Genomic DNA, 19,601 nt, shown 5'->3' on the forward strand with positions numbered 1-19,601 from the left:
GTCGGGCTCCGGACCTATCTCGACAAGCTTGAGCCCCGGGAAGGATCTAAAAAGATGGCATCCATAGAGATGAACGCGAAACCACTCTTGGGCACAAAAAAGGCAGTTCCGCCAGTACAGGATGGTGGAGGCCGGGAGCAGTTGTTGTGAAAAAGATCTGGGGATGTCAGTGGACCTCAAGATCCTTGTGATCTTGGCCATGACAGGCCAGATGATGACGTCTTCGGCTTCATGGAGAGGGACTGAGTTTAAAGGCATCGGGACGTGGTAATCCCACAGTTCTCTCTCCTTGTGAGACTCGTCTGGGATACAGTTTTATACTAAAGTTTAAGAAGGAGATCAATGAGCGAGAGGTTCCAGGGGTGGCTACCAGACTGAGGAAGGGCCTCGGATTCAGGAGATGCGAGGATGGCACAAGAGTACCGGGACCTGCTCGGCTGGGCTGGGGGAACGGCCCTCCTTCCGCTTGGCCGTGGAAGCAGGGGCGATGGGGGAAGGGAGGTGGGCCTAAAAACAACAAAAGGCCCTGTTGCAAAGTAGAACGCTCTACCTTGAGAGGTGGCGAGGGAAAAAATAAATTAATGACATTAACATAAATCAATAAAACGAGAGGCGCGGTGAATTCTCCAAGCGGGGGCCGGATGAGCCCCCCTTGGTTCGATTATAGTGAGAATGACTTCTGAGGCCCCCCCCGACTCTCAAAGCCTCGATTCGGTGACTCGATGGGCCACTTCCGGGGCTCCGGCCCGCTGGGCAGTGTAGCCCCTCCACGGGGGTGGGGGTCGGCCACTCTGACTTGCTACCCCTCCCCACCAAGCCCCAATGGCCTGCGTTGCTCCAATAGGGCGGCGCCCCCCCCCCCCTCTGCATGGTGATGAAATTTCCTCCGAGGAAGCTCTGGGGCCTTCATTTGGGATCCTCACAAGGCTCGACTGTAGGATCCCTAAAATGCTAATCACCGGCTGGCAATCTGGCGCAAATTAATGGCCAATCAATGGACGTTAAGCACGAACATGGGCTGGGGAGGGAGGGGAGGGCCGGCTCCAGGCTTGGGTAGGGTTTTTGCCGGAGAAGGTCGCCCGCAGCTCGCCAGTGGAAACGGACAGAAATCAGCCTCCTTCCCAGGCCCCCGGCACCTCTTGGGGGATCAAAGACTCCCCGTCGCTGCCTTCCAGCCGGTCTGGACAAGGCCGCTCTCTGGCCCCGGCTGCTCAGGGCCACGGGTCCCCTGGGTCGGCTGCCTCCCGAGCTGCACATCCTTCTGGGCTCGGCCCGGTACCAGCCGGGCTTCCTCTTCCGGACCCACGTCCCCCAGCACGGAGAGCAGAGACGCCGGCCCCTTCAAACTCTCACCGGGCTCTGTCTCCGCCCCGCCCTATTGTGTATGCTGCCACGGACGGCGGGGATGGGGGCCCTGGGACGGCGCCGCCGCCGCCGAGCCTCCTTCCGGCCTGTGCGGAAGGTGCCCCAACACTCAGGGCCCGTGGGCCGAGGTGTCTGATGCAAGGTTCTTCCTGGCTTCCGGACTAGCTTTTTCACGAATCCGGACAATAATGATTTGTTATTATCATTATTTGGCTGAGGCAGTTGGGGGTAAGTGACTTGCCCAGGGTCCCACAGCCAGGAAGCGTTGAGTGTCTGGGGCCGGATTTGGACTCAGCTCCTCCTGACTTTGGGACGGATGCTCTCCCCACTGCGCCCCCAGCTGCCCCTCTCAGGCCTTTTCTATCCGAAATCCACCCCCCTCAAAAGAACTGAAAATGGAATGGCCGTGAAAATCACCATGGCCCTTGTGCAGCCTCTCGGAGCGGACATTATCTGCCCTCACAAGCCCGCGGGGGAGTCCAGGCTATGAGGTGGGCGTTCCCGAGGGACTCGGAGGCATCCTGGGACCAGGCCGCAAAGCTGCCTTCAGAGCCCCAAGACCCGCGTTCCGGCCCCCCCGGACACAACGGCCGCAGGACTGCAGAGGCCGCTTTGGCTCCCGGGGCTCCGGGCACGTGGCCACGGGGCTCGCCCGCACGGTAGGGGGCGCTCCTCACCTGGGAAGCCCGGGGGAAGTCCGGCTTCCCATGAAGTCAATTATGAGGCAGCAGCGGGGGAGGGGGGGGGCAACAGGCCGAGCTGGCCTCGGGGCCCGGGAAAGTCTGGGTGCCCACTGGGATCCCAACGAGCCCCCCCGGCTCCTTCCAACAGTTGCAGGCCCGCAGACCCCAAGGAGCTGGGATCTCGTTGGGAGACGTTTCTGCGCCAGGAGCGGCCTCTCCCAACCAAAGGCCCAAAGGCCCCAAGGGAGGAAATCGTCTGGGACCGACCAAGGTCACGGGTCCGGTAGGAGTCTGCGGCAGGAGAGCCAGAAGGGACCTCGGGGCCCCCGCGCTCGTCTCACAGGTGAGGACACTGAGACACCGACAGAGGCTAATCTGTGCGGGGCGAGTAAGGGTCTGAGGCAGAATGTGCATCCGGGTTTCATCAGCATAATGACATCTCACACACACAGTGTGACAGCGGGAACTCTGCACAGAGTGGGCCCGCGGCACAGGGAGGAAAGCCCAGGAGGAGCCCAACGGCCAAACGTGGTCATGGACCCGTCGTTCCCAACATGGCGCGCGGGGGCGAGCAGGGCTACGGAGCCGGTCAGGAGGCTCTGGGACATCCTGCGCCGCTCCCAGGGCCTCGTCCTGGTCAGAACCAATCAGCCGATACCAAAGGGCTTCTTGTCTCGAGGGCGGGGGAGGTCGGGACTGAAAAATCTTACAAACATGAAGCCTGAAAACGTCTCTATGTGCATTGGAAAAATAAAATCCCACTGGGGGGGAAAGCAGCCTACCCCCCACCAGAGGCTGTGCCAGGGCCGCAGCACAGGAGGCCTTCCCTTCCAGGGGTTCCCATAGTCCCTGTTCGTCCGGGACAGCCGGCCTGCCTCCCTCCTGCCCAGCCATAGAGCTCCACGCCAGAGGCAGCCCGCTCCCCCCACCCACAACCCCCGGGGCCACAGAAAAGAGCCACACAGTTCAGTTCCCCCCACCTGTCAGCTGGGATCAGCCCCGGCTTCTCCCCCCGATCCATTATTCTGGGGGGACAAAGAAGGTGGGGAGGGGGTCCACCAGCCTCCCTCCCCCGGCACAGCCGCAGCCTCGGAGCTCAGCACCACGGCTAGCCACTCTGCCAACCACAAAGCCGTGGGCCACACACAGTCAGCCCTTTTCCAGGCCCCAAATCTCAGCCCCCAGAGAGCACCCTCCTCATTGCCACGTTTCCCCTGGTGGTCAAAGATGGCCTACCTTACCCCTCCCCCCAACAGCCACTGCGCATAGCAAAGTGCTAGGGACAGACTTCTCCTTCTCACCCACACTCCTCTGGAATGGCAATCCCTCTAACACACCTACTGTGTGCCGGGGACCGTCTCAGTGGAACGGCAATCCCTCTAACACACCTACTGTGTGCCGGGGACCGTCTCAGTGGAACGGCAATCCCTCTAACACACCTACTGTGTGCCGGGGACCGTCTCAGTGGAACGGCAATCCCTCTAACACACCTACTGTGTGCCGGGGACCGTCTCAGTGGAACGGCAATCCCTCTAACACACCTACTGTGTGCCGGGGACCGTCTCAGTGGAACGGCAATCCCTCTAACACACCTACTGTGCGCCGGGGACTGTCATCATGGCAACTGTGAAATGATCCCGCCTGCATGGACTTTAGGGGAAGACATCCCACGGGAGCGGACAGATGGACCGCTAGCCGGATCGGAGAAGATGCAGAGGGAGCTGAGGGAAAGGCCACAGGGGCCCGAGGGGAAGGGCCCAGACACCAAACAGACATGCCCTGAATAGTCCTGGAGCTAGCAGGGAGCCTTGGGATTCTCTGAGAAGAGGAGAAGATGAAGCCATCTGAACATCTCTGGCTGGCTACAGGAAGGATGCACTGAGTGGGGAGAGGCCTGAGGGGGAAACTCTGTCCATCCCACGGTCCGCCACGTCCCACGGTCTGCCACGTCCCAGGGCCACGGCTGGCACCTCGCCTTCCCCCCCTGCAGTGATGTCTGCCCCTCTGTGCCAGCGGCCGCTCCCCAGACTTCATCACTGTCCTAGGGAGGAGCCAGAAACCTCGAGAAATGACCAGGGCCGAGTTTCTGCCAAGGGTTGGGACAGTAGAGGCACAAACCACCAGCTGCCCCAGTCCTGGCGAGCCTGGAGGCCCCAGGAGCTCATGCCCGCTCCGTGGGCACCACGTGCCCGTGGAGGGGGGTCAGGCCGGTCAGCCTCCTGACTCATGCCGTTAGTGGGGACGGGGCCGCAGGCGGGGGTGGCGCGCTCTCCTCGGAGGCCAGACAGAAGCCCAAAGGCTCGGCGAGCTCCTCCCGGCCCCAAGCTCGGGGCGCAGACACGCTGCGGGGGGTCTAGCCTCTTATTCCTGAGCCACCCCAAGTCCCAGGCAGTAATTAGGCGCCTGATCACCAACAAAATCCAACAGCAAGAGATACAAAGAGAAATTCCACTCAGAATAACTATTGATACCATAAAATATTTGGGAATCTATCTACCAAAGGAAAGGCAGGAATTATCTGAGCAAAATTACAAAAAAGTCTCCACACAAATAAAGTCAGACTTAAATCATTGGAAAAATATTAAGTACTCTTGGATCGGCCGAGTGAACATAATAAAGATGACGATACTCCCTAAACTCATCTATTTATTTAGTGCTATACCAATCGGACTTCCAAGAAAATATTTTAATGATCTAGAAAAAATAACCACAAAATTCATATGGAACAAGAAAAGGTCGAGAATCTCAAGGGAATTAATGAAAAAAAAAATCAAATGAAGGTGGCCTAGCTGTACCTGATCTAAAATTATATTATAAAGCAGCAGTCACCAAAACCATCTGGTATTGGCTTAGAAATAGATTAGTGGATCAGTGGAAAAGGTTAGGCTCACAAGACAGAATAGTCAATTATAGCAATCTAGTGTTTGACAAACCCAAAGATTCTAACTTTTGGGATAAGATTTCATTATTTGATAAAAACTGCTGGGATAACTGGAAATTAGTATGGCAGAAATTAGGCAAGGACCCACACTTAACACCACATAGCAAGATAAGATCAAAATGGGTCCATAATTTAGGCATAAAGAACGAGATTATAAATAAATTGGAGAAACATAGGATAGTTTATCTCTCAGACTTGTGGAGGAGGAAGGAATTTGTGACCAAAGATGAACTAGAGACCATTACCAATCACAAAATAGAAAAGTTTGATTCCATCAAATTAAAAAGCCTTTGTACAAACAGAACGAATGCAAACAAGATTAGAAGGGAAGCAACAAACTGGGAAAACATCTTCCCAGTTAAAGGTTCTGCTAAAGGCCTCATTTCCAAAATATATAGAGAACTGACCCTAATTTATAAGAAATTAATTAGGCGCCTGCTGCCCTGGACCCGATGGGAGAAGTTCCCGCCCCGAAGAGGCTCCCGCTCTGGGATGGACTATGACTGTTGGGTAAGAAATGAGGGGCAGCTGGGGAGCCCCAAGGCTGAACTTAAGCCCCGCCCCTGCCCGTCTCCCGCAGGGAGAGCCCGGCCCGGCCGTCCCTCCCAGGTGGGGCAGCTCTGCCCAGGAGCCGCTGCCCCATGGGCTATCTCAGCTTCCGGCTCCCGCTGACTGTGGCCTCCGGGCCAAGGGAGGAAACCTAATGCTTGGGAGCCTCGGGAGCCCCCAGAACACAGGCTCTTCTCCCTCCCCGGCTGCTCTCCAGGCCAAACAACTTCAGTTACTGGGGCCGATGAACACCCCCCACCCCAGGGGGAGCTGCGGGGGCCGTGGGGGCTGCGGGGGCCGCACTCGGCAGCTAAGCTCACCCTCCCCCACCGGGGGCCCAAGGAAGGAGCCGGGCTTTCAGACCCCGAATGGGGCCCGGATGTCTCCGAGTCTCCCTGCATCATCTGGGAGAGGGGAGGTTTGGTTCAGAGGCCTTGGAGGCCCCTCCCGGATCTAGGAGCCTGGGGCTGACTCTGGCCTCCTGGCCCCAGGAGTAACAGGACTGGAAGAGGAGCTGGAGACACTGGGTCACGGGCCTGCCCCAGAGGGAGGGGCACAAGGCTGGGAGCGGCCCTCGCGAGGGCCCGAGAGCTGAGAAACCGGGGCGCCCCTCGCCCAGCTCGGAGAGGAGCCCGGGCAAGACCAGCTGAATGCTGGGAAAGGGAAAGATGGAGCCGAGGCGAGGTCCTCACAGACCTGAGGGTCCCTGCCTGGGAGGTCCCGTGAGACTCTCCCTTCAGGGGGACTCTGGGGTCCTTCTATCTCCCCAACAGCCATGGCTGAGAGCTGAGGAAGGACCAAGGTCTTGGGGGGCCGGCGGCACGGCCTGGCACAGGAAGCTTGCCCACGACGCCTAAAACCCAGTGAGAGAGAGGGGAGGGAGGTCCCCCAGCAGCATACCCAAGAGAGCTCCCACCGGTCCCCCCCAGCATCCTCTCCCACTTACTGAGCTGGGGGCTCTGGGGCCCGAGGCCGGGCTGGGGGGCGGCGTCCTGCTGCCCCCCCTCCCCCACAGGCTCCTGGCCGGGGTGTCCATACTGGGACAAGCCCCTCCCTGGGTGGTCGCCCGCGGCCGGCTGTGAAAGCCAAGGGCCCGGGCAGCCGGTGGCGCCGTGGGTGGGGCCCCAGGCCCGAAGTCAGGAGGATCTGAGACACCTCACACTCCCCGCCTGTGGGACCCCGGGGGAGTCACTCACCCCCACCTCCCTCAGGGAAAAAAGCGAAGCCACGGGCAGTTACAGCGACTATAGAAAGGGAGCCTCCTATTTCCTGCCTCATCTTCCCTTGCCCAACAGCCTTGAGCTAACGGGGAGATTCTGTGTCCGGTCAATCCCACCTTTCAAAACACGGGACCCGTGTGACCCCCCCCCCCCACACCGGGGCCCTCTGCCGCGTCCCTATTCCGAATGAGGAAACTGAGGCAGAGAAAAGGGACGTGCCCTGAGTCAGAGCCAGTGTCCGAGCCTGGATCTGAACCCGGGAAGTCGAGTCCAATCCCACCCCAGGGCCCTCACCAACCGCTGAGTGTCCCCAGCGCTTTAACCAGGTGCTTGGTGACCGAGGGAGCGGGGATGGCAACTGTGAGCCCTGGGTCTCCTCGGACCCAGCTCAGATTCAAGTGAAAACACGGGCCGGGACGTCGCTGTGGAGAATGAGGAGGAACCGCGGCTACGACGCTTCTGGACCGATTGCTCAGCGTGGAGGCGGAACCCGAGTCCTCGCCCGAGGCTAATTACCCACTGGCCAGTAAGCCTGTGCCTGGGGAAGGGCCCCTCCCACTCTCCCGCTGGCTCCAGGACTGGGGCAGACAGAGGCTTGTGGGAGGGGCTGGGGCTGGGGTAACACAAGCGACTCTGGTACAGGAGGAGAAGGAGGTCGCGGGGACCCTGCGTCCATCCCCTTCACTTCCCCCCCTAAAGACCCAGAACAAAGACCGAGGACTTCTGCTTATCCCGCCTCCGGCTGATTCTGAGGCCTCCAGGGAGCTAACGGGGTCGTCACAACTTAGGTCCACACTGTCTCCCCCTCCCCACCTGCAGCCCAAGCTCCCAGAATCCATCGCACTTTCAGCGGCCGACGCCCAGACTTGGCCCAGGGCTCCACCTTCTGCACCCGAAGCCTTCACTGGCCCCTCTGATCTGCACCGAGGGGAGCGCGCCGCCTGCATTCACACGCCCTCCGCCTGGGAGCTGCTCCCCGACTTTCCACTGGACCCGAGAGTCCCCGCCAAGGGGAATAATCCTCAGACACCCACACGATTCTCCGTGAGCAGTCACTCGCTCCCCTGCCCGTCCGTCTCCATGATCGGTCACTCGCTCCCCTGCCCGTCGGTCTCCGTGATCGGTCCTCCCTCCCCTGCCTGTCCGTCTCCGTGATCTGTCGCTCCCTCCCCTGCCCGTCCGTCTCCATGATCGGTCACTCGCTCCCCTGCCCGTCGGTCTCCGTGATCGGTCCTCCCTCCCCTGCCTGTCCGTCTCCGTGATCTGTCACTCCCTCCCCTGCCCGTCCGTCTCCGTGATCAGTCACTCGCTCCCCTGCCCGTCCGTCTCCGTGATCAGTCACTCGCTCCCCTGCCCGTCTGTCTCCGTGATTGGTCGCTCCCTCCCCTGCCCGTCCATCTCCGTGATCGGTCACTCGCTCCCCTGCCCGTCCGTCTCCGTGATTGGTCGCTCCCTCCCCTGCCCGTCCGTCTCCGTGATCCGGTCACTCCTTCCCCTGCCCGTCCGTCTCCATGGGCCGAAGTGCCTTCACTTCACCGCTCAGAGGTGACGGCGATCAGACGGAGCCTTACCTGCCTTAGGGATTCAGTCCCGGCCCATCCTGCTGGGCGGGTGGCCACGTTCAGTCCCGGAGGAGCGCCAAGACCTAGAAAGCAACGAGAAGGAATAGCGTCGGTCAGTCCTGGGAGGACGGGGAGCTCGGTTGGGCTGCACCTTGTTTTGGGCTCGGGACCGCACTGAGGGATCAGGGGGAGTCCTGGGCCGAGCCAGGCCGGCAGGGCTGACACCGTGTTCACACAGCTGCCTATAATTGCCAACAATCCCCCCCAAGCCACTAAAGGCAATTCCCTCCATGCTGGGGGTCTCGTGGCTGGCCCGGAGGTCTGGCCCCGTGGGCGGCTTGGCAACTGGCCACAAGGCGCCTCCGTGTGGAAGGCGCTCGGGGGGTTCCCGGGGTGGGAGCCTCTGACAGCAGGAAGGGGGCGGGAGTGAGTGAGGACACGGGGATGGGGAGGCCGGGGGCTGGAGATGCAGCCCCTGGGAGGAAGCGGGTTTCTCTCCACCTAAGGACTAAGGGGACATTGGAGAAGGAAGCCGGGCCCAGAAGGAAGCGCCCCAAGGCCCAAGGTCTGAGATCTAGTGTCATCTTGCTGAATGCCCTCTTTTACAAATGGGAAAACTGAGGCCAGGGAGTTTAGTGCGCTTGCTTGAGGTCCCAAGGACAGTGAGCACCTAGCGTGTGATCGGCCCCAGAAATAGCCTTTTCGTTGTGCTACCTCGAGGCCTAATTCTGTGCCCAATGAAGTCTTAGGGAGTCCCCACGGATGTGGTGGTTCTGGGCCTTTACTGGGGCTCAGGAGGGTGTGGGGGAGACAGCAGGGGGACCAGGGGGGCTCTGGGGAGGAGCTGGCCCACCATCAAAGGCTCCAGGGCACCACGGCAGGATTTTAACGTCACGGGGTCACCGATTTACCGAGAGTCAGAGCTGGAAAGGAGATCGGAGGTCACCGAGTTCATTTACAGAAGAGGACATGGAGACTGGGAACTAACATGGCGCGTCTGCCCCGTTCCAGCCCTGGGCTGAGAGACGGGGGTAGAACGGCCGGCCTGCCAGGAGCCGACATTGGAACGGGGAAGACGACATAGAAAAGAGTACAGCGGAAACTAGGCAGAAGCCAACCCCGCATCCCGAGAGAAGGTCGAAACGGGTTCCTGATTTAGACCCAGAGTGATACTAGAAGCAAATTAGGAGCCCAGGAAGAGTCTACTGTCAGGTCTAGGGAGAAGGAAGGGATTTATGGCCAAAGAAGAACACTAGGAAATGCAAAATGGATCGTTCTGTTTACATTAAATTAGAAAAGTTTTGCACAAACAAAACCAATGCAGCCAAGATCAGAAGGGAAGCAGAAAGCTGGAGATCAATGTTTACAGCCAGTGTGTCTGATCAAGGTCTCGTTTCTGACATTTCTAGAGAACTGACTCAAGTCTATCAGAACACACGCCATTTCCCCACCAACAGACGGTCAAAGGATATGAACAGACAATTTCAGATGAAGGAATGAAAGCTAGCCATAGTCATATGGAAAAAATGCTCGAAATCACTCTTGATTAGAGAAGTGCAAATTAAGACAACTCTGAGGTACCGACCCACACCTCTCAGATCGGCTCAGATGACAGGAAATGCTGGAGGGGATGTGGGAAAACTGGGACGCGGATACATTGTTGGTGGAGTTGTGAAATGATCCAACCATCCTGCAGAGTGATTTGGAGCTACACCCCAAGGGCTATCAGACCGTGCATCCCCTTTGACCCAGCAGTGTCTCTACCGGGTCTGTATCCCAAGGAAATCACAAAGGAGGGGAAAGGACCCACGTGTGTGAAAATGTTTGTCCCAGCTCAGCATAGAATTGGAAAATGAAGGGATGCCCATCCGTTGGGGAATGACTGAATAAGTGATGGCAAACCAAAGTCATGGAATATTATCGTTCTATTAAAAAAAAAGATGAACAGCGATAATGAAGAGAACCAGCTACACCCAGGGAAAGAACTCTGGGAGATGAGTGGGAACCACTCCATCGAATTCCCAATCCCTCTATTTTTGTCCGCCTGCATTTTGGATTTCCTCATTTTACCTTATTTCAAAGTCTGATTCTTCTTGAGCAGCAAAATAACTGTTTGGACAGGTATCCTTATATTGGGTTCCATTTATACTTTAACATATTTAACATGTATTGGTCAACCTGCCATCTGGGGGAGGGGGTGGGGGAAGGAGGGGAAAGTAGGAACAGAAGGTTTTGCAAGGGTTAATGCTGAAAAACTGTCCATGCATACGTCTTGTAAATAAAAAGCTAGAATAAAAAATGATCAACAGGCTGATTTTAGAAAGGTCTGGACAGATTTCCATGAACTGACGCCGAGGGAAGTGAGCAGAACCAGGAAAACATTGTACACGGCGACGAGAAGACCGGGCGATGATCAGCTATGACGGCCGGCACTTTAGTGACCCAGGGCAATCCCAGAAGCACTTTGGATGGGAAAATGCCACTTGCTACTGACTGTGGATCAACACATACTATTTTTACTTTTTTTTTTTTGGGGGGGGGAGATCTTTTTTTCTTGTGGTTTTTCCCTTTTGTTCTGAGTTTTATCTCCCAACATGATTCATATGTACATGTACAACATACGTGTAAATTTAAAAGAATTATCGGCAGAGACGGTCATTGAACTCATGGAAGTTGATAAAGTCAGTGAAGTACTGGGAAAGGAGGAGACAAGAGGGCCCAGACAAGTTCTAAGGGGCATCTATGGTGACAAGGATGATGGGGGCGGGGGGGGGGTCCGGCAAAGGAGGTGGAGAAGGAGCGGTCAGAGAGGGAGGAGGAGCCAGGAGAGCCCGTGACCCAAGCATCCAGGAGCAGAGACAGTGTTCAAGGCCACAGAGAAGGAGGCCCCGGATCTGACAACTGAAGGTCACCTGGAGAGAACATTTCTGGTGAAAGGATAAGGGTGGCTTGTTAGAGAGACCGAGAGGAAAGGGAGCGAAGGCGGCCCGGAGGCGGCTCGGGCGAAGGGCCCACGGGGTCTCGGGCTTCGGGGTCAGGGCGATTGCAAGGCCCAGAGGGCCTGAAGGTGCCACAGCCTGACGGGCTGCAGGGCCGACCTCCCCGGCGGCACAGGAGCGGCAAGTGGCTGGGCCAGGATTCGAACCCAGGCCCCAGACTCCCAATCGGGCCTCCTTTGTGCTGTGCCCCACTCCCCCCAAGACCGCGGCAGCTGCTCCCGGAGGACAAGGCCGGGCTGGGGCCTCCCACGGGCCCCGGAGGCCTCCCAGTGTATTTATAGGCCAGCCCAGAAATGTGAGCAAGGGAATTTGCTGCTGGAAAACCGAGGGAGGCTGAGCCAAGAGGGGGAGTCTGGCGGGCCCGGGACCCTGGAGAAGGAACGCGAGGGGGGGTGTTGGGGGGCTGTTGCGGACACATTTGTGAAAATACGCAGCCACTGCCATGGCTCCGGCTCACAATGCAGACACAGACACAGACGTGACGTTTCCCTCAAGGACGGCACTGGCTCAGCGGGCAGCGGCCCAGGGGCTCCCGGAGACCGACCCCCGGGAGGCCTCCCGTGGGAGGGAGGGGACAGCTCTGTGTGTGTGTGAAAGGGGGAGGGGGGAGGGAGAGGGGGGAGAGAGAGAGAGAGAGACAGAGACAGAGAGAGAGAGACAGAGAGATAGAGACAGAGAGAGACAGAGACAGAGACTGAGAGAAAGAGAAAGAGAGATAGAGAGACAGAGAGAGACAGACAGAGAGAGAGAGAGAGACAGAAAGACAGAGAGAGACAGAGACAGAGACAGAGACAAGGAGAGAGACAGAGAGAAAGAGGAGCCAGAGTCCGAGGTGCTGGAGCTAGGAGCAGCACAGACTGAGGGTCTCCCTCTGTGACACAGCTGGAATAGGAGATCTCCAGGACCCTCCCTCCCCCCCGCCCCCCAATGCTACAGCTCGATGACTTCCCAGCTTCCTTGCCTCTGTCTGTAAAATGGGGACATTGCCCGGGGTCATCCTCAGTCCCTTCCGTGCTCTGGGGTCCGGTGTACTTCACTGCCTCAGTGTGGACCCCCTTAGGCAATGGGCCTTTATTAAGCGCCTCCTGTGTGCCAGGCACGGTGACACCCTAGGGTCCAGTTCAACGTCCAGGCGGCTCCTTCTCACTCAGCCCTTTGGGGGGGGAGCCTGGATCAAGGCCCCCTTCCCCTGTGGCACCTGCTGGCCTCAGTGAGAGCAGGGGCCGCACTCAGGGCCCCAGGTCCCTTTCCACCCTGGGTCCGGGGCCCTCTGAGACGTCCATGGAGCTCCGTGGGGCCGGGGAGGGGGCTGCAGTCAGGAGGACCTGAGCGCAAATGCGGCCTCAGACACGCCCTGTGCGCCCCTGGGCGGGCCTTGTCAGCCTCTCTGCCTCAGTTTCCCCATGTGTAAAATGCGCTGAGAAGGCCGTGGCGGCCCCTGGAAACATGGACAAAACGATGAGGTTTATAAAGTGCACAGAGCAATTTTTCAGGGGAGACGGGAGGGGGGGGCAGGAGAGAGGCCGCAGCTGGCAGAGGAGCTGCCCAGGAGACGGGGAGAGTGACCTTAGGGAAGGGGGGCGGGGAGGAGAGGGGGAGGGGAAAGGAGTAAAAGGAAGATGGGAGGGGAGGAGAGAGTGGGGAAGGAGTGAGGGGGGGGAAGTAAGGGGAAGGAATAAAGGGAAGGAGGGAGGGAGGGGGAGGGGAGGAGGCCGTGCTCCTGCTCCCGAAGGCTCCAGCATCCTCCAGACCCCTGGGAGTCTGTAACTAAGCGCGTGTGCAGACAAACAAAGTCATCCCCTCTCCCAGGGGCCCCCGGGGCAGGGGGAGTCTCCAAGCCCTTTCAGAAAACCCGCAGGTTTCGGGAGGAGGCGGGGCCTGTTCGTTTCCCGCGCCGGGCACCGCGCTAAGCACCTTCGCTCTCCCGGGGCCGCGGCCAAAGGGGCAGGAGCAAGGCACGGACTACCGGGCCCTCCGGAGCCGCTCTGCCTCGGTTTCCCCGGCCCGCGAGCTGCTGGGGCCGGGAGGGGCAGATCGGGGGGTCCCGGGCGGCTCCCCAAACGACAGGCGGCCGAGGCCCGCCCCCGGCCCGCCCCCCGCGGGTCCGAGTCAAGTTCTCGCCGCTTTGTTTACCGCCTTCCCTCGGAGCATCCGCCATTAGCATAACTTTGAAACCGCCGACTATTTCTGCCTGCTGGGCAGTCACTATGGCAACGGGACCCGCGAAGCCGCAAGAAACGCGCCGCGGTGTCAATTACCCTCCTCCTTTTATATGCAAACGACGAGCCGAGGGGGGAGGGGGGAGCCGCGGGAGAGGGGGGCCCCGCCCGGCCCGAGTGCGGACTAACGGACTAACGCTGGCGGGCTGGGCCCGCGGCGCCTTCCCAGGGCCGGAAACGGCCTTGTGGGGAAACTGAGGCCCAGGCAAAGGGGCGGGCTCGGGGCGGGCGCCGCACGCCAGGGGCAGGGAGTGGCGGAGGGATTCCGGTCCGTAAAGGCTGACCCCGGGCCGGGCCGCTGCCCTGGGATGTCCCGGGTACAGGGGGTAGCTCCCCCTTTCGGCGGGGTCGGCGTCATCTCGGAAACGGGCTCACCGAGAGGGGGAGGGGCTTGTCCAGGCTCCCCCCCTCCCCTCCTCCCCTTCCCCCCTCCCGCACGGCTCGAACTCAGGGCTTCCGCGTTTTGAGGTCCCCTCTCCAACCGCTCCGCCTCCCACGAGCCAGAAACGCGCCAGCTGAGCTTACAGGCCATGGGGGCCACGGCGAAGGGCTGGGGAGCTCCGGGAAGGCTTCCTGTAGCTGGGCCCCGCAGCGGGGAAAGGAGAGGGCCTGCTGGGCGGGGAGGGACTGCCAGGCAAAGGCCCGGAGGGGAGAGATGGAACGCTGCGCACTAGAACGGGTCCAATGGGGTCACAAGGTGCCTGGGGAGGAGGGGGGGGGGCGGCCCGGGCCCTAAGCCCCAAGCAGTCTGGCCTGGCGCGGGAGCCCCGCTCTGCGTTGGCAGGACTTTGCTCTCCCGGTTCCCCTTCTCCCTCCCCCCTCCTCCTCGGCCTCCTTTCGGGGTCTGTCCAGCCCTTGGCCTCCCCCCCCCATCAGAGGGAATTTAGCGAACTCGCCCTTCCTGCCCCAACCTCTGCCAACCTCCAATCTTGCCCCCTCCCCATTCGGACATCCCGATGTCCAGGAGACTCGGTCCAAAATGGAGCTGTTACCTTGGCTCCTAAGCCTCCCCCCCCCAGCGTTCCCCCACTGTGGAGAGCCCCATCCTCCCCCCCCCCCCGGCCCTCAGGCTCCCAGCGCAGGGCTCCTCCTGGGCTCCTCCCTCCCTCCCACACCCCGCATCTTGTCAGCTCCCATGGCCCCGGGGTCACCTCTGCGGGGTCTCTCCCCTACCTCAGGCCCCCCCTGAGGCAGACCTCCCCCCCCCACTTGGACTGCGGCTATAGTCCTGCAGATCTTCCTCCTGACCTCCCCCTCGTGCTAGAACACTCTCCCCCTCGTGCTGGAACACTCTCCCCCTCGTGCTAGAACACTTCCTCCTCATCTCCCTCATGCTAGAACACCCTCCTGGCCTCCCTTCTAGCCCTCCACCCCCATCAGGGTTTCTGGTTTCCCGCCTCCAAATTTCCCGCCAGTCTCCCTATGTCTAGAGTCTCTTCCCTCCCGGAGGAGCAGCCGCTCTGGGAAGCAGGGCCGGCTCCCAGCTTCCTGTGCGCCCCGGAGCGCCGCTAACTGGCCGTTTGTTGTCTGGCTGAGCAGCGGGTCTGGGGGCCGGGGCAGGTGTGCCGGAACTAACCCCGGCATTGGGGGCAGAGGGCACTGAAGAAGCGCCAGGGAGAGGAGGCGGCCTCCACGCCGGCGCCGAGGTCCGGATGAGAAGCAGAGGACAAAACTCCGGGCCGGGGCCGGCAGCGCTGGGGTCGTTATCCCCGTTTGGCTGATGGGGACCCAGAGGCTCAGAAAAACCCAGAGACCGGCCGGGGAGTAGCCGCGGCCTCCCGGACTCCTCGCTGCGCTGCCCCTCCCGGTGTCACTGGCAGCTCTCTGGGCTCCTGGGCCCTGCTGGTCCCCCGGGGCCGGCCTCAGCATCCCCCTCCCCCAGCCTCTCAGCAGGGGCCCGATGGGCCAAGTCCGGACTTTGGGGCCTCCTCTCCGGGCGGGAATGGCCACGGACTTCCAAGAACATTTCCGTTGAAATTAATGTGCGTGTGGGAGTCCCGGCTCACGCCTTGAATCAGGAGCCAAAGATCAGCGTCTCCGGGCCGCGGTTACCTCCGGGAGGCCGCGGGCGGACACCAAAGGGTTCGGGTTTGGGAAATCCCGAGGCTGCGCGAGGGGGGGAGGGGGAGTCACCCTTGGGGGTCGTGCTGGTGCCTCGGGTTTGAGCCTGGATGAAGGTGAGGGGGGAGGAGACCACACAAGCATCCAGCAGAGGAAACCAACTGGCCCCGGAGTAAGGGGAAGGGGCCCGGAGGTGCGGGCCTGTCCTGGGGCTCATCCACAAGCCCCCAGGACAACAAGACAATTCCAAGTCAGAGGGGTCAGAAGCCGAGGCAGAAGGAAAATCCTGTTAAACTCCGCCCCCCAACCCTCCACCAATCAGAGGCAGAATAACTCGGAGAAGACCTGGGTCCGGCTCATGCTCCCCCCAGCGCCCGGGGCCGGCCCCCTGAGGCTCTGGGCAGAGCAGGCGCCTCCAGGAGACGAAGAGCTGGGTTCCCTTGGCGACGTCTGGCCCTTCCTTCTCAGAATTCCGTTTCTTCTTATGTTTAAAAGAACAAACGAAAGATTCCGTCCAATTATATTGAAGCAGTTGTCAAAACTTTAAAAAAAATGACCCAGGAGTCACCAACTTCCGGTTCTGGGAACGGCCGCCGAATTACGGACCGGGATGCCGGGGAGTCGCTGCCCCGACGGGCCTTGCTACGGGAATGAGGATTCAGGGGTCCCCCCCCAGGGGAAGTGCTCATTCCTCCTCCCCTCACACTGGGTGTTAATGGACCCAAATCACCTCTGTGGGCGAACGTGGCCCGCGCCCGGACTGGCTGCACCACCCACAGAAGGGCAGCAGCCCCTTTTCTTTCCCGGAGAAGCCCATGGCCCTCCGGCTACCCCCCTGCCCTCCCGCCCTCTGCCGTGGACGGAGGCGCACCTGCCCCGCCCAGGGGGCTTTTCTCAGGACCCCCCTGATCCATTCTATGAACTCGCCAAAGACGGAGGTTTTAAGAATAACAGGATGGATTTCGGTTCAGAGAATCACTGATCCGGAGCTGGAGGAGACCTGGGATGGGGGGAGGGCCCCTCCCCCCAGGTCTCCTCCCGGCCCCCCCCCCCCTGCCCCCGCACCCGGCAGTCCTGGAAAGCTGGCCTTTTTCCAAGGTTACACGGGAGGACACGGGCAGGATTCACACCCAGATCTTGTGCTCTCCCCCCTCCCCCCACAAACTTCAGCACTTTCACCTTCAGTGAGAAGGGGAAGAAAGGATAGGGAAGGGCTCCATCCTAGGGAGCAAATTGCTCCAGAAAAGTGGGAAATCCCTTCCTGGTTTCCCTTTCTTCTCCCCACCCCCTCCCCAGGCCATTTTTCTCTCACTTTGTACTCTTGCCTCTTCTGATTTCTCTTCCTTCCTCCTTTCTATTCTCTCTTTCCTTCTCCCTTCTCTTTCCTCCTCCCCTCCTTTCTTCTCTCTCTCTTCTGTCTCTCTCTGTCCCTGTCTCTGCCTGTGTCTGTGTCTGTGTCTGGATATCTATTTGTCTCTGTCTCGATCTCTATCCCTGTCTGTCTGTTTCTGTCTCTGAGTCTGTCTCTGTCTCTCTTGTGTGTCTGTCTCTGTCTGTCTGTTGGTCTCTCTCTGTCCCTGTCTCTGCCTGTGTGTGTGTGTGTGTGTGTGTCTGGATATCTATCTGTCCTTGTCTCGATCTCTATCCCTGTCTATTTCTATCTCTTTGTCTCTGTCTCTTTTGTGTCTCTGTCTCTATCTGTTGATCTCTCTCTATCTGCCTCTGTCTGTCTTTCTGTTTCTCTCTGAGTCTGTCTCTGTCTCTGTCTCTCCCCTCCCTCTCATCCTCTCATCTCTCTCCTCATTCCAGAATCCGGCCCATCCCCTTGCCCATAAATGATTCCAGGAAGACCCAAAGCAAGTGGGTTTTTGTGCCCCCCCCCCCCACCAGCACGGCCCTACTGTTAAATAAAACTAGGAAATCCTCACAGAGCCGGCGGAGCTGCTGAGGAGCCTCCCCGGGCCTCTTTGTGCATGACCGCCTCTCGGGCCAAGGCAGGCCAGAGATTGGATCATTAATCACCTCCTCCATCACTCAGGGCTGCAGCTAAAAATAGGAGCGCCCAGAATACCTTGCCGGTTTTATGAGGCTACAGACAGATAACACCCACCCGCCCCCAGCAGTCCTGGGCTGCCTGACCACACCCCATGGTCCTGGGCTGCCTGACCCTCCTCGGGGCAGTCCTGGGCTGCCTGACCCTCGACACCCAAGCCACTCTGAGGGGAAGCAGACATTTCCCAGGCAGGGAATTCTCAGGATCACACACTCCCGGGGGAAAGGGGACCCATGGCCCATTCACACCCCCATAGAAATCCCTTCTAGCCTCTCCCCAGGGGTCTCTGGGCAGCACTTCCCTCCCCCCCCCACAGAGCTTTCAGTTCTGTGGCTCAAACCCCAGACTTCTTTGGGGTAGCACCTCAGGGCGTCTCCAGGAAAGCCTTTTGGGGCTCCTCGGGTAAAAGGATTTTCCTGGGAAGACATTTTGCTTCCAAATGCGGGGAATATTGGCAGATTTGCCCCAGATAAGTAAGAGCCCTCTGGAAGGCCAGCAGTCGCTCTTCAGGCTGCAGAGTGAGCCTGAGACCAAGAGGTAATAAAAGTCCCAGGTGGCCCCTCCTCCTGTGGCTGCCCCTCTTCCCCACCCCCACTGGTCTCTGTCTTCCCAGGGTAACTTATGTAGTGCTCCCCAAGATGCTCAGGCTTTACATTAATGTCTTCGATTCTCACAATGGCGGCGCAGTTATCATCTATATTTTACACAGGAGGAAACTGTGGCTGGCGGGCCTAGGACCGTGTAGCCGGTAGGTGTCTGAGGCAAGATTCGAACTCAGTTCCTCGGGTCCTTCAGATCCAACACCATCCACCTCGCTCCTGAAGGGGCCCAGTGATCTCTGCTGATCGACCAGTGGTGTCTCTGAGCTCAGGGCGCCCCCAGGGGAGGAGTGGAGGGGAGATACTGCAGCTGGGAGGGGAGTGGGGTTGAGGGGCCCAGGAGGAAGCCACAGGAAAAGGCATTAAGTTCTGCCTCCTCCTTCTCTCCTCTCCATCACCTCCCCTTCTCTCCTCCCTCCATCCCTCCCACCTTTCCCCAGTGTTCCTCCTTCCCTCCTCTCTATCACCTCCCCTTTTCTGCTCCCTCCATTCTTCCCATCTCCCCCCAGTATTTTTCCATCCTCTCCTCTCCATCACCTCCCCTTCTCTCCTCCCTCCATCCCTCCCACCTTTCCCCAGTGCTCCTCCTTCCCTCCTCTCTATCACCTCCCCTTTTCTGCTCCCTCCATTCTTCCCATCTTCCCCCAGTATTTTTCCATCCTCTCCTCTCCATCACCTCCCCTTCTCTCCTCCCTCCATCCCTCCCATCTTTCCCAAGTGATCCTCCTTCCCTCCTCTCCATCCCTTCCTCTTCTCTCCTCCCTCCATCCCTCCCACCTTCCCTCAATGCTCCTCCTTCCCTCCTCTCCATCATCTCTCCTTCTCTCCTCCTTCCATTCTTCCCATCTCCCCCCAGTATTTTTCCATCCTCTCCTCCCCATCACCTCCCTGTCTCTCCTCCCTCCCTCCATCCCTCCCACCTTCCCCCAGCGTTCCCCCCCTTCTCCTCTCCATCACTTCTCCCTCTCCCCTCGTTTCTGCAGTGTTACTAGAAGGAGCTCAGGCTTTCTGGTTCAGGCCGGTGACCGTGGCTTGCGGCGTTATCGAGCTGCTGTCCAGAGAACCTCTGAAACGCTCTCCAGGCTGCGAAGGCTTCCCCGAGCTTGGGTCAATGTGAGTCACGTTATTTATGAGCGTGAGGGTGTCGAGGCAGGCTTAAGAAGGCTTCTGGGAAAATCGACAAGAGGATCAAGTCTTTTCATTACCGAATGAGCCCTCACCCGGCCAGGAGAAGGCAGATTTTATCTAAGAACCAGGGACAAAAATAGGAAACGAACGCCTTCAATGGTGGATCATGAATGGCAGGGGGGTGGAGAGGGGGGAGCAGGCCGAGAAGGCGCCGTGTCAGGG

At 59.5% G+C, this 19,601-nt stretch overlaps 1 protein-coding gene across 5 annotated transcripts in view; it reads right to left on the reverse strand.

Annotated features, from left to right (window-relative positions):
- ARVCF (ARVCF delta catenin family member) overlaps window positions 1-19,601 on the reverse strand; it is a 283,940-nt gene that overhangs the window by 138,580 nt on the left and 125,759 nt on the right. For all 5 annotated transcript variants that reach the window (XM_051973221.1, XM_051973222.1, XM_051973220.1 and 2 more), the window contains exon 3: window positions 8,330-8,403. The gene's annotated coding sequence lies outside the window, so the exon portion shown is untranslated. The remainder of the gene's footprint in view (window positions 1-8,329; window positions 8,404-19,601) is intronic.

The sequence above is a fragment of the Antechinus flavipes genome, chromosome 1, assembly GCF_016432865.1.
Source record: "Antechinus flavipes isolate AdamAnt ecotype Samford, QLD, Australia chromosome 1, AdamAnt_v2, whole genome shotgun sequence".
NCBI classification, from domain to species: Eukaryota; Metazoa; Chordata; class Mammalia; order Dasyuromorphia; family Dasyuridae; genus Antechinus; species Antechinus flavipes.